Source organism: Manacus candei, unplaced genomic scaffold (genome assembly GCF_025592945.1).
Source record: "Manacus candei isolate 608988 ecotype Guabito, Panama unplaced genomic scaffold, ASM2559294v1 h1tg000033l, whole genome shotgun sequence".
NCBI lineage: Eukaryota > Metazoa > Chordata > Aves > Passeriformes > Pipridae > Manacus > Manacus candei.
The window spans coordinates 4,873,546-4,886,758 of NW_026138081.1; the positions used below are offsets into that span (position 1 = coordinate 4,873,546).

The 13,213-nt window shown below is 38.6% G+C and overlaps 1 protein-coding gene across 6 annotated transcripts in view; it reads right to left on the bottom strand.

Moving 5' to 3' along the window:
• Positions 1–13,213, bottom strand: part of DCAF5 (DDB1 and CUL4 associated factor 5) — a 73,012-nt gene that overhangs the window by 19,136 nt on the left and 40,663 nt on the right. The window lies entirely within an intron of this gene.

Sequence of the window (13,213 nt, forward strand, 5' to 3'; positions counted from 1 at the left end):
GCCCTTTTCAACAGTGCATGAATGATAGCCAATCTCTTTATTGTGCAGAACTTCAGGCAATATGCAATTTTAAGTACCTTAATACACTACAAACATGCAATGGAATGACAGGTGACATTTGACATGGTAAAATGCTTATGCCTCTCAGTTCTGAGAGGCCACAAACTGTGCCTTGTCTACAAATACTTACCCTCCAATAAATGACAGGGAGTACAGTTTATTTTTCTCCCAAATTAGAGATGAGATGACATGGCAGGACCTAAAGCAGATTCCAGTTCCAGTTATACTGGTGTAGACAGTGTAAATCTTTAGCTCTCACCTGACTTCAGGCTGCTGCTTAATCAATACAGTCAAGAAGCTGGATTTTTCATTTTATTATTGTCATTACATTAGAGGGAAGGGAGAAAAAGAAAGACATGGAGCAGATTTGTCCCTTTTCTAACCTTTGATACGAAACAAGTTCTGTTTTGCTTGGCAAAAATATAACTGGTTTCTGCCTTTCATTCACCAGGGATACATAAAATCATCAGGCAAACTAACATCAAGAAGTGAGAAGTCCTGGAATAGCACAGGACTGAGAAGCAAAAAATATATGCTAACACTGAGAAAATGGCTATAAATTTGCCATATTCTGTTTGCAATACTAATTACATTAGCGCAGTGTTTGGATGTTTTCAGTCACAAAAATGCAGTAACCAACCACTAAACCCCTTCTCTGGTTTCCTACTATCATAATCCAACCATTTTTTTTTCTCTCATTTTTAAGGATGCAGGATGTGAGTAAGCTCTTATGAATGCAATTCTGCTCATTTGCTGACAGGTAAGAGGCACTGATCAAACAAAAGGTCCTTTAAAAGCTTGTGCACACTAGTTCAGCATCACTCATGAATCCATACTTTCCAAGCCAGAAAGTTATTTCTACAAGTTCAAGCACTTAGGCAGTTTACCTTGCCAAACTGACCTGACGTTGCCAGGAATTTGTGCTTCCCCTTTCATTTGACTGCTCATAAATGTTAGCCCACAGCAGCCTGAGTCACTGTGCCAAAACTCCACATATTAGGGCTCATACAGGAAAGCTCCCAACAACGAGACAGAAAACATCTCTAATACGTTTTGTTAGAGAAGAAATGCTATGTGGAAAAAAAAGTCTCATTTATATAGAGACGTTGCCAATTGTTACTACTTATTACCAAATTGTGTTGTTGAAGCAGCAACCAGTTTGCCAAAGACATATGATGAAAAACAGAGACTTCTAACTAAAACACCTAGAAAGCTCAGTAGCTTGGATTTATGACCATGGCACCTTTTTTCCCCCTCCCCCAAACCAAACAAGTTCAAACAACTCCTCAATATGAGAGTAATTTAGCACTTTACTTCATAAACCAAACAAACCAACAATGACAGGGCCCCAAAGTGACAGATTTCAGATATCCTGCACCAGACACACAACACAGAAAAAACACATGTACATGCAGGGAAGGGAGTGTCTGTGAGGTTTCTTCAAATCTGCTTCCAAAATTATTTGCAGAGGAACACACTATTGTGTAGGAAATCTGGTGTATCACTGGCCACTGAACAAGAATATACTTGCTGCAAAGACCACTGATCCCAGTATATTCTGTCTTGCTTCAGAGACAGTAAAATTTAGAGTGCCTTTGCAGTGATCTGGACTAACGGCAATTTGATGCACTATCAAGAATGTAAACAGAAGGTCAAGACAAGCGATTATTCCCCTCACCTGGCACTTTTGAAGCCACAGCTAAGGTATTGTATCTGGCTTGGGTCTCTTAATACAAGAGTGACACTAACAAATCAGAGTGGACAAGAGGGCTGCTGCAGCTGAAGGCATGTGACCTGCAAGGAAAACCTAAGGGGAACTGGTCTTTTTTAGCCAGAAGAAGAGAAAGGGAAGGGACAGAGTGGACCTCAACAGTTTTTCTCTTGGAAGGAATACTGAGCAGCCAGCCTCCTCTTAGAGGCACGCAGTGGACACTCAAGAAGAAACAGTCACAAGCCACAGCAAGAGAAATTCCAGCTAAGCACAAAGGAACAGCATGTTCAGGAGGAGCATAACAAACACTGCAACTTAGCCCTAGGAAGGTGGTGGAATCTTTACTCATGCAAATCCAAAATTTACCTGAACAATTCCCTGAGCAACCTGACCTAACTTTCAAGATGCTCTCCAGCAGTCAGGTGATCTCCAGAGCTCTCTTCTGACTAATTTTTTTCAAAGATTGCTGGAGTAAAAAGGGAAATAATTGTCTTAGTGGATTGAAGTTGGGTTTTGGGTTATGGGGGAGAGGAAAGAGGAAGGGAGAAGTGGGCAGTGACAGGAAAATGCCCACCTGAAACCTCTACACTCCATCAGATATCACAGCTTCACGAAAACACCAATGGGAACACAAACACAGGCCACAGAGACAGAGACAAAAACTGCAGTTCAGCACAAAGTCTTGCATAAATTAAAGTGATCACAATCGGGGGAATTTAAAGAAAGAAATTTACAAAATGCCTAAAATAGGTCACAAAATCATAGAATGGTTGAGGCCAGAAAGGACCTTCGGAGGTCATCTAGTCCAATCTCCCTGCTCAAGCAGGCCCATCTAGAGCTGATTTCTCAGGACCGTGTCCAGATGGCTCTAGTATCTCCAATGGCAGAGATATTCAATCAAACTATCTCAAATTGAGATAGTTCATACCTACTTAAAAGGACCATGAAGTCCTTCACTTCATTATCATTTCCAAGCCTAATGACATTTGCATCAATCAAACACACTTGGCTAAAGTATTCTGGAGCGAATTAAGAGAAAAATAAGCAGGAATGAATAAAACATCTGCAATGCAATTATATTCAGTCCTAGAACAAGCTCAGTTTGGGACCTGAGCTCTTCTGGAAAAGTACTTATGGCTTTAATCTTGACACTGAGACACCAATCAGTTTGTGTGAAAAGCATCAATTGATAAAGTAATCTACACGAGTTTGATGTTGTAAGCAATGGCCTGCAAGTAGCAAACTTTTTATATATACTTAAATTTTATTTTGATGTTAGTTCTGACAATAAGTACCAGAAATTGATCATATTCCACAAAATGTTCAACTATTTTGTATCCCTGTGATTCCACTGCCACCATGGTAGCAGCCAGCATTGTTTTCTGCTCTCTTTCCCTGTTAGGATACCTCTAGGGTACATGTCTTCCTGCTGTTCTCACAATATAGAATTGAATCCCCAAATGCATTCCTTTTCTGGTGGTCCTTTTCTGTAAGACTAAGGGATGCAGGTCTGAGAAGTAGAAAGCGACTTTTCGGACCAAGACCAAGAGACTGCCAGAAGACCAACCTCATGACTGCAGCTACTGCAAGAACAAATTGCCACAAGAAGCTTTGAGAGCAGACACCCAAGCTGCTAAATTCAAAAACATGCCTCTTCCATGACATTTGAAAAAGAAACTCCATTCCAATTAGTACTCTCTGCACAAGACAATGGGAACATAAGGCCTCTGGAGAGTACAGCTGGCTTGATGTTACTAGGACATTTACATGACCATTTGTGAAAATTTTTCTTTGATGCATTTATTATTAATATAACAATAAGCCAATAGTTCTCCTCACTATTTCGAAGTTGGAGAATAAGGATTAAGAAAACGAAAAAGCCAGTCCCTAGTGCTAGAAAAGTCAAAAGTAATAATTACTATGAAGTGCACCAAACCATAGTTAATAAGGCTGAAATCCTGAGAGAATGGAAGGATTTTTAAAGGAAGGAAAAGAAAGAAAAGAAAAAGAAAGGGTTGGGGTGGGATAGATGAAAGAATGTCATACTGCATAGACTCCACCTTAATCATGAACAATGATTTTTGGTCCTGAGGGGATGTTGAAAACATAAGTCATAGCAGAGTACCTTCAATTCCCTCACTTTCAGAACAAAAGCCCAGATAATTAAATCACAGAGGCAAGCCAGGGGGAGACAAAAACATGTGCATTCACAAATACACCTAAATGGCTGAGACAGCAAGCACTCTCCTCCTTCCACCCTCCCTCCTAAAGACAAGCTCCAAGCAGAACATAACGTCAAGAACCACTGCAGTGCTGAATTAAGAATCAGACCAGACACTGTGCGAGGAGCTCAAATGTCTGGAGGGGACAGAACCAACATTAAACCCACATGTTTCATTGTCAGCATTTTTGCTGCTGTATCTGACCAGGACTTTTGAAATCAACATTTACAATATTCATATGTACATGAGATTAGACAGAAAAAACACTTGCTGTTAATATTGGAGTTTTTTTAGAAGGGCAGAATCAGCTTCTATGTCTAGCTGTTAGCAACAATGACAGGAAAAGGTTTCCAGATGACTATGAGCTGCTGATTCAGAAGTTTGCCTTAGAAGGAAGAAAACTCTCAGGCCTGGTTAGAATCTGCTGCTGGGAGAAAACACAAATTAAGTCTGAGTTTCAAGTACGCATGAAATGCTTAAAATGAACTACCATCAGGAATCTGAGAGAGTTATATTGGACTAGCGCTCCCCACTCATTCCACTGTAACTCTTCTCATTTTTTCTCTCCCCAAGGAAATTACAGCAGTTGATATAAATAGATGGAGATTTAATCTGCTGCTATAGTCTTGTAATAGTAGCATTAGCATTGCATTTTGCAGAGTACCACCACTCTGGAGAATTTCCTTTTTGTTCTCAGCACTGCCAGTTTGAAAGCTTTCAACATCCCATAAGCTACATCTCCTCAGGAGCTACTGAATGGATTATTTCAATAAAATTCCATCTAAATCAAACCTTATTTTACTTTGGAACATCCACATTCCCTGCTTCCATAAAATGTCCTATTACTTACGACATATATCAGAGAGATTTTCGAGCTTTTGGCTCTAGATAAGGGACTAACAGATATGGATCATTTTTCCAAAAGTATCAGCAAGTCTCTTGAATGGCCCTACTAACGTAGGGGAGAATAAGAAGAATGTAGGAGACTTTGTCTTAAATGCACAAACTAAAAAGCACCATCACCATATAATTTTAAATGGATGCACAAGACCATGGGTAATGGCACAGAAATTATCACCATTTAAAAAGTGATTGTTGCTAAGTTACTAACAGTAAAATGCTTGTTAGAGAGACTCAAATCCCATGCTGCTTTTTACAGCTTTGAAAGAGACTCAATTCCCACTCACTTGAGCATGTCTGTCCTTTACTGAGAGGGGCCAATGAAACATGGGGCAGAACAGATCAGAACAGGCAAATTTTTTCTCAGGCTTTTAGTGAGCCATCCCTTATCTTCTTCAAGTAAAAAGCTACATGCTGGGGAAGAAGCACAGAAGTATCCAATTTTGAAACAGTTATGCTGCTATGCACATATCCTTTAAGAGGCAGGATGTACAGGCCTTCCATATATTACCTGTAACATAATATAACTCAGAGGTGGGGTGTAGGCTTTTGGTTCTTTTCCTATGACAACAGATAAAGAATCTGGTTTAGTGGCAGTCTGCTAAGCTCAGGTATTAATTCCTCTAGATCACATGAGATGAGCTGCCTTGCACATCACCTCTGTGGTGGGATATACACTGATACTCATTGAGGAAACCACAGTTTGACATGAACCACCACTGAAGTCTGAAAAATATTGTTTGTCCAAAAGAGATTGAAATTCATAGCAACCAGCACTTTGGAGAAGGAATCAATTTACATGAAGAATATAAAAACTGTGTATTTTTCCAAGGAGGAAAGGTTTCCTAAGTAAACAGGGCTTATGGTATTTTGTTCTTTGTGGCAACTCTCCGTCTCCAAGAACTTTTAAGCCTAATGGCCAATTTCAAATTTGATAGAGGACCTGAGGATTTCAGAATTATGGACTGTTCAGAAATATTCTTTTGCAAAAGGGCAGCCATCACATAGAAGGGAGAGAGACGCGCTGTGATTAGCCACTGAGAAAAAAGCAGTACCATAGTTACACTCCACTAACTAAACATCAGGAAACCCAGATGTGAACTCATCTTTGAACCCAGCAAAGTCTCAGTGATATCATGACAATCTGCTTCCCATGGAACTATTCCAAGAGGGATAAGCGAGCTGTAAATAAAAAAAAGCAAAAATCAAGAAAGGTCTCCTTACATATACATGTTTAGTTACATGTGTTTGTACATATATATATCTCTCACAACCATGAACACAGGTCTTGCTATACAATACATACTTTACATGAAAAGTGTTTGACAAAACACAACCAAATTTTTTTTTTATAGCTGCTTCTGGACCTTTTGTGGTGCCAAGACTGCTCTACGCATCTTCCTTATAAATGAGACTTCCCTTGTTGTTTTTTCCATTTTAAAAAATGGCTGATAAATTAACCGTTTGATCATAATTTAGTGTTAAGTCTGCATTTCCTGCAGGTAGAAAACCCACAGATTTGTTTTCAATTCATCTTTCTATTGCTAGAGTACCCACTAACCAGAGGGGAAACAAGGTAAGGACATAACTGTGGAGGAGGAAAAGACTATTTCCTCTTTAAAAAGCATCAAGAAACAAAGAAGCAAGAAAAGATCAAGACCATACAGCTTGTTTGAGATGGGCAGTATCAGAGGAACTCAAGAAAAAACCAGAATCTCCCACAGAACAAAGCACTCCTTTTCTTAAACAATTAAGAAATAAACAAGAATTAGTCAGGTATTTCCATCTCTTTGCCATTCCTGATCTTTCTGTCAGGCTGGTACCTTTATGCTGATCAATTCACGTTTTTAGTAAAGAGTTCTCACTGAGAATAGCTTGAAAATCTGCTCTAATGACCATTGCTGACCTCCTCCATAGGTATGTTCCCACATACAAGCCTTGTGCCAGCATAGGAGTCCCTGACAGAGCAGGGGTCTGATTCAGTAGCTGCAACAGTAAAACCCCACACAGATTGCCACGAGTCATTCAATATAGTATTCTCACTATGTATTTCAGCCAGATTCTATAGGGGTCAGATGAGTGCGAGTACAGACCAAGGAAAGTACGGGGCCTCTCCTCTCAATAGTATACTGCCTTCTTTGTACCCTCAGACTGCAACTGCAGTCAGAGTGGCTGCCTCTTCTCCTTGTAGCAGCTCTCACTGTTACCAACTAAGAAGTTCTCTCCGAGACAGTTAACCAGGGTGTTCGGCTAGGAGGACAAAGTAAAGAGTAGTCACCCATTCAGGCTACTAACCTCTAATTCCTATCTTTCAAATCAAAAAACTAAAATAGGAAGAGAAATAACTGAGAAAGGTCTCTTTGAAATGTGTTTTCGAATACTCATGGCTAAGAAAATAATTCACCAACAAGAAAGGATATCTACACAAGCTTTTATCTTCCGCTTTTAATAACTTCTGGGATGCAAATGATGTCTTTTTTTTCAATATTTAATAAATTTAAAGAGGGTTCACAAAATTGTGATATTAAGAAATATATTTGCTTTGAAAACATATGTCCTTTTTTCATACTATCCAGGACAGCAGTTTGCAACCTCCACTGTTTGAAATGGTTTTTCAGGAAAGCCGGAACTGGCACAAAGAAGAGCTTAAAAGTTTTCCATCTCAGTCTGAAAATCAAACAGGTATATCCAAAGGCTTTTTCACAAGAGACGTTTTGCTCCTCAGTAAGAAGCATGCCTGTAAAAGCTGTGACACAGCAGACTGGAGAAGTACAAATTGCTTCTAGTACATAAAATTCAAAGCCAAAAATTTGTATTCCCACTCCCTAAATCCCTAATCTTATAAGCAGCCAACTCTGTGTGGGGCAGTTTTAAAAGCTTACAGAACCATCATTGGGAACAATCCATCAACATTTTTACAACTGCCTTTTTGCCATGCAGAAAGGCCACAACGGTAATTTTATTAATGAAAAAAAGCAACCTAGAAATCCTTACTCAGGATTCCTATGGCAGGGAAAATATTCCTATTACATTCCAAAGAGAGTAACCCGTTTATCTGAGCATATGAAGGAGACTCTTCTGTACATGGTTGAAACTGCATGTACCCCAATTGCTCTCTTCTGTCTTCTGCAGACATCTGCTACTTTACTTTTTCAAATATACATTAAATCAAATATTAGTCAAAATCCTCCAGAATTCATAGTTGCTTTTTCAGTGTCTACTAAAGGTCTACTTTTAACAGCTCAACAAGAAGAGCACCCATTGTGTGTCACTTTTAGCAGTGCATTCCTGCTCACTCACCTTCCCTCCCTCTCCCCAGTTGTGTAAGAGGTGCTACTAAACTGCAGATCTCCTGTGACTAGGAGGAACACGTAGTCTGCAAAAGTCAAAGTCTCCTGAATCAGAGTTCCATTCCACCAGAATTTAGCTTCAGTATGGGTCCTTTTGGACTTGTGCATTACTGTCTACATGTCTAAAAACCTCTGTCAAGGTCTACAGGGCTGCAGAAGAGAATGGAGACAGGAAATAGGGCTGGGAGGATGCACCAGGAATGGGAGAAGAGGCAATCAGAATAATAAGGGTTAAAAAAAAATTCATAGCACCTTCTGTCAAGACCCTGATTCTGGAGAGACATTTTCAGTATGACTACCCCATGTCGATTACCAAAAATAATGGGGAAGAAATTACTAAATAATTTCACAGCCAAATAAATCTCATGTATGCATTGTAAATGTATGTAATGTTATGTATATAGATGAGATTTAAACTGCTGTTTAGATGAAGCAAAAAGCAAAATACAATCTCAATAGTAATTCTTGGAAGAAACCAAATTTAAGACAGAGTAAGACACTGATTTTCTTTCTATCCAAGCACAGCAACATATTTGCACACCAAGTGCTTTTCATATTCTAAGAAATGCTGACTGCAATAAGCTACTATTCATTATGAAGTCTTCTGTGCACAGGAAGCCCACAATACATTCTCTAAAAAATAATTCCCTTTCTTCTTTTTAGTTCTTAAATCTAGACATTGATAAGCACCACCTCCCGAGATAAAAGACCTTTAATTTAGATGACACAAAGTACACCACTAAAGAAAAGTTCTATTTCTTTACAAAGGCAATATACCACGATACAAGACCACTGGCACCTATACAGCTAACCTTGTTCTTGGAAGAGTTACATTCGTGTAATAATTCTGTCCTGTGAAAAACTGCCTTGTCCCTAACCAGGGCTATTTAGAACACAGATTTCAACATAATGAAGGCTGTAACTTTATAGGGAGTTGGAGGAGTCTTGCAGTACCATGAGCAGTGCATTCCTGAAACTCTCCTATACCAGTGTAATGTCAACAGAAAAGGCTGAGTGGTGATGTAATGTCTGAGGGCATGCCAGAGTCAAGCCACTTTTTGTTGGATTCACAGGGTACAAGTTATTTCTCCCCACCCCCTCTCTTTTAAAGCAGGCAATAGGCAGTTGATTTTACAACCACAAGTGTTATAGAGCCTCATATTATCTACACGGGGAAAAAAAGGAATGAGCAGACAGCATTCATCATTGTGACACAGGCAACAATTCTTGAGCAAGAAAAGCTTTTGGTCTATTTTAGTTTGGAGGGTGATTGTGTTTTGTGGGTTTTTTTCTGGGCCTGTTTTTGCTGCTGCCCATCACTACGGTCTCTGAGCCTCCTCCACTTAAAAATGCATTTGGGTACCTGAAGCCCTTCAATACTTTCTGTATCCTCAGATACAAGAAGATATTTTCTATACCAGTCTAGCAACTAAAAATCCTTAGCATTTAATCAACATTTCCCAAATTCTAATGCTGACAAGAAGAATAGAAACTCGCCCAGTACCCTAGCATGACTCAAGATTCTCACATATTTAATATTTGTATTTAATCAAACCCTTGTGCACATTAGGGTAAAGTCGTGCACATTAGGGTTAAGTCAGTGGGACTAAGATGCATAAACAAACTGCTTTTAAAATTCTGGACCTGGATGCTCATACCAGAAGGAGGGATAAATTACAGTCTCACACAAATCTCTGCGGCCAACAAAGACAGTGGGAAGCTGAGTCATGCTTGATCCATCTAGCCTACATTACCCTTCCTCCCTTCCACAGCTGTGTGACTCAAGTGAGCTCCTGGACAATGCAAATGCCATACAATTTTGAACCTGTTTATCTACCACCATCAGAGCTCACCTTCAAAGAATAAAAAAAATCGGTTTCATGTAATGAGGTCATTACACTAGTGACATAGACAAAAGAGAGAGTTTGAGGGAAGCAAATGAAGGCAGTTATAAGTGGGTGCAAATAAAACACCAGTTCAACAGTGCCTCGCAAGCTTTGTTTCTCTTTGGGAGAAAAAAGAAAAGTATGGCTGCAGCATTCTTAGGAAAAGTGCTCATATATACTGTTCATTGATTTTCAAATGAGGTTCACAAGGACTAGGACAATAATGCTTTTGGAGGAAAATGATAGTTTGCAAGGCCACAAAAAGAAACAAAGCTGTTCATTCTTTAAGACCCCTGTCATTCAGTTTGTGTCCCAAAATACCTCAAAACCATAAAAGCACTTCAGAAGGCCTTCTTCTAAACTTAAAAAAACAAGAAGATTATTGGCGTTACCAAGTGAATCTTTCTGTGTTTTGTACCATAAAGCATTACTGGTATATAATTTTTTGCTAAGAGATTTCAATCCACTTGCATCAGAGATGCTCCAATAAAAGGAGATGGTATACAGCTTACTGCACACCTTCCCTCTAGAGTAACAAGTTGGGAGTTCTGGATCCAAGTCCTGTTGAGCACCTGTCACAATCTGCGAGCACTAAAAAAATGATACTGAAAAGATTAGTATAGAGTCTAACTGCCATCAACAGACAAAACAATCAAACTGTTCCTCAACTAGTAGTCTGTGCTTTATTTATGCAAAGAAATTGTATTAATTTAACACACGTATCTTTTCAAAGTAAGAGAACGCATCTGATCATTATGGGAACTTAAGTATTCGGTTTCTTAAGATAAAAGGGTGATCTCCAAGACAACTCTTATGTTGTGAGCTTGCAGTTCAAAATCTGCTCATTTCTGCCATACCAGAATCCAACAGCTCCATGTGCAACATGGTGTTATTTACAAAGGCTCACCCAAAACTAAGAGTTACAGGTTTTTAAACCATGATGGTCATGATTTATGAGAAAACTTCCTTTGAGTAAACCATTTTCTATGCACAAACTTCAGAGAAATATTAACAAAGGTTGTAGTTCTATGAGGAATTGAGTCTCACAAAGCTTAAAGGCCATCTCTCCACCTCTCACCCACCATCTGATCCCTTCCTTATATCACATTCAAATGCTCTGAGCCCTCTGAGTGTCAATACAAGTCATTAACCCAGAAAAAGAAGTAAGTGCTGCTGCAAAGTTAGGAAGTTGTATCAGTAAAAGGTCTTACATCACCTCTACTGGATGAAAGGCCTCTCCCTCTGAACAGTTGGGTTTTTTTTCCAATGCAACTGTATTCTAAGCACTGCTGAGTTAAGGACATCCCTCCCTCATTAGAGTTAAAGTATAGAATAGAAATGCAAAATTATCAGATGAACTACCTGTGCAGACAACACATAATAGTGAATACATAATTTTGAACACAGGAGAGTCACATTTTTAAATTACTAGGTTCTGTGTAAAGGGTTAAAACCTAATTAGTTAAGACAACTTAAAAGAGAAAAAAAATTAACTCAGCAGTTTAATAAAGATGAAAAATCGAAGACAGGGAACATCAGAGGTTCGATATGAAAAAATTGCTGAAGAAGCCTTCCTACCACAAGTGCCACTCACAATTTGAAAACAACCTTCTTATCCTTTGATCATTTAAAATAAGCCTTCACCCACACTAAGTTTTGATCCCACAAGGAAATACAAGCAAGGAATTCTATGAAGCTTACTTTGCATGGATCTCAAATAAAAGACATTTTTATTAAGGCATAGGACATCAATAGCAAAAGAGAGAGCAGACTAGAACCAGATTAAATTGGATACAGATTTATTTCTTCCTTTGATGAATTCTGATTTGCAGGGGTGAAGACTCATATATATTGTGCAAAAGCATACTAGTTGTATAGAAGAGCAAAACTCAAAAAATATTGCAATTTTTTTATTCATCTTTTCTATCTTATAGTCGGTTCCAAATCTAATCTTCTTTTCTTGATACACCTGGAATTGGAACTGGGTTCTCTGTAAAAGGCAGTCCTTAAGGACTATCCAAAGTGCTGACAATCTTAGTCACTGAATTTGAACATTACTGGACAGTTCTAGACACATAGAGTTAAAGCATATGTGGCATTTTCTGACTTCATTATCTTTTTTCCTTCCTTAGAAGCCTGTGTCTAAATGTCAAATTCCACATCTCTCTAACATTCCCTATTAAACTTCATCTCCCCTATTAGCTTCACATAGCTTTATAAGACAATATAAATGTCTTTTGCTCTCATTTCCAACTCATTAGCAGCATTATGTGCTGCTACTTATCTGAACAGAAAGTCAGTCAAGCCATCAGAATACCAAGTTTTTTAAAAATGCAGGCTCCTGAAGTATTGCATCAACCTGGTGCAGAACAGATATGTTCTTCCTGTTAAAATAATACCACACCCATAAGAAAATGGCTCATAAAGCAGAGTAACACATACTAGGGCTTTTATCTACATCTTTAGTAGCAGATGAGAAGCTAAACTATACATCAGAGTGTACACAGGTCTACACTGAGTTCCAGAGGAGAAGAATAATGAACCACAAATTGTCAGTGGTTTCCTTCTTAAAGTGTTTTCCCATTCTTTATAGCACTTTTATTTATAGCATTCCCATTAATTTTTTCTAAAGATGGTTTCGTTATCACATTTTCACACTCCTGTCGAAAACTATACAAAACTCAGAAACATTGCTCAAGTTCAGAGACGTAAATGTATTTCCTACTTGCAATCTGAAAGAAGCTCAACTCTGCCTCCTGCAGCAGCAGCAATAGAATGATCAAATTCTGACTGCAGGAATTTTGCTGATGACAGCAAAGAAATTGTTGGATCATATGAATTGCTGTTAGCCACTTTATATGTGACCTATTTATCTGCAATTAGTAGTAGGGACAAAGTCCTGCTTCAGTAAAGCAACAGACTATTCCTTCCTAAGCACCTGCCATCATCACTTACAGAACACTGAGCTACGAAGACCTATCCTACCTGATCCAGTAGTACAGTATTAAAAGAGAAACATTGTAATTTGAAATAAGAATCAATAACTCTATATATCCACAATATTTACATTCTGTGGCATTGCTA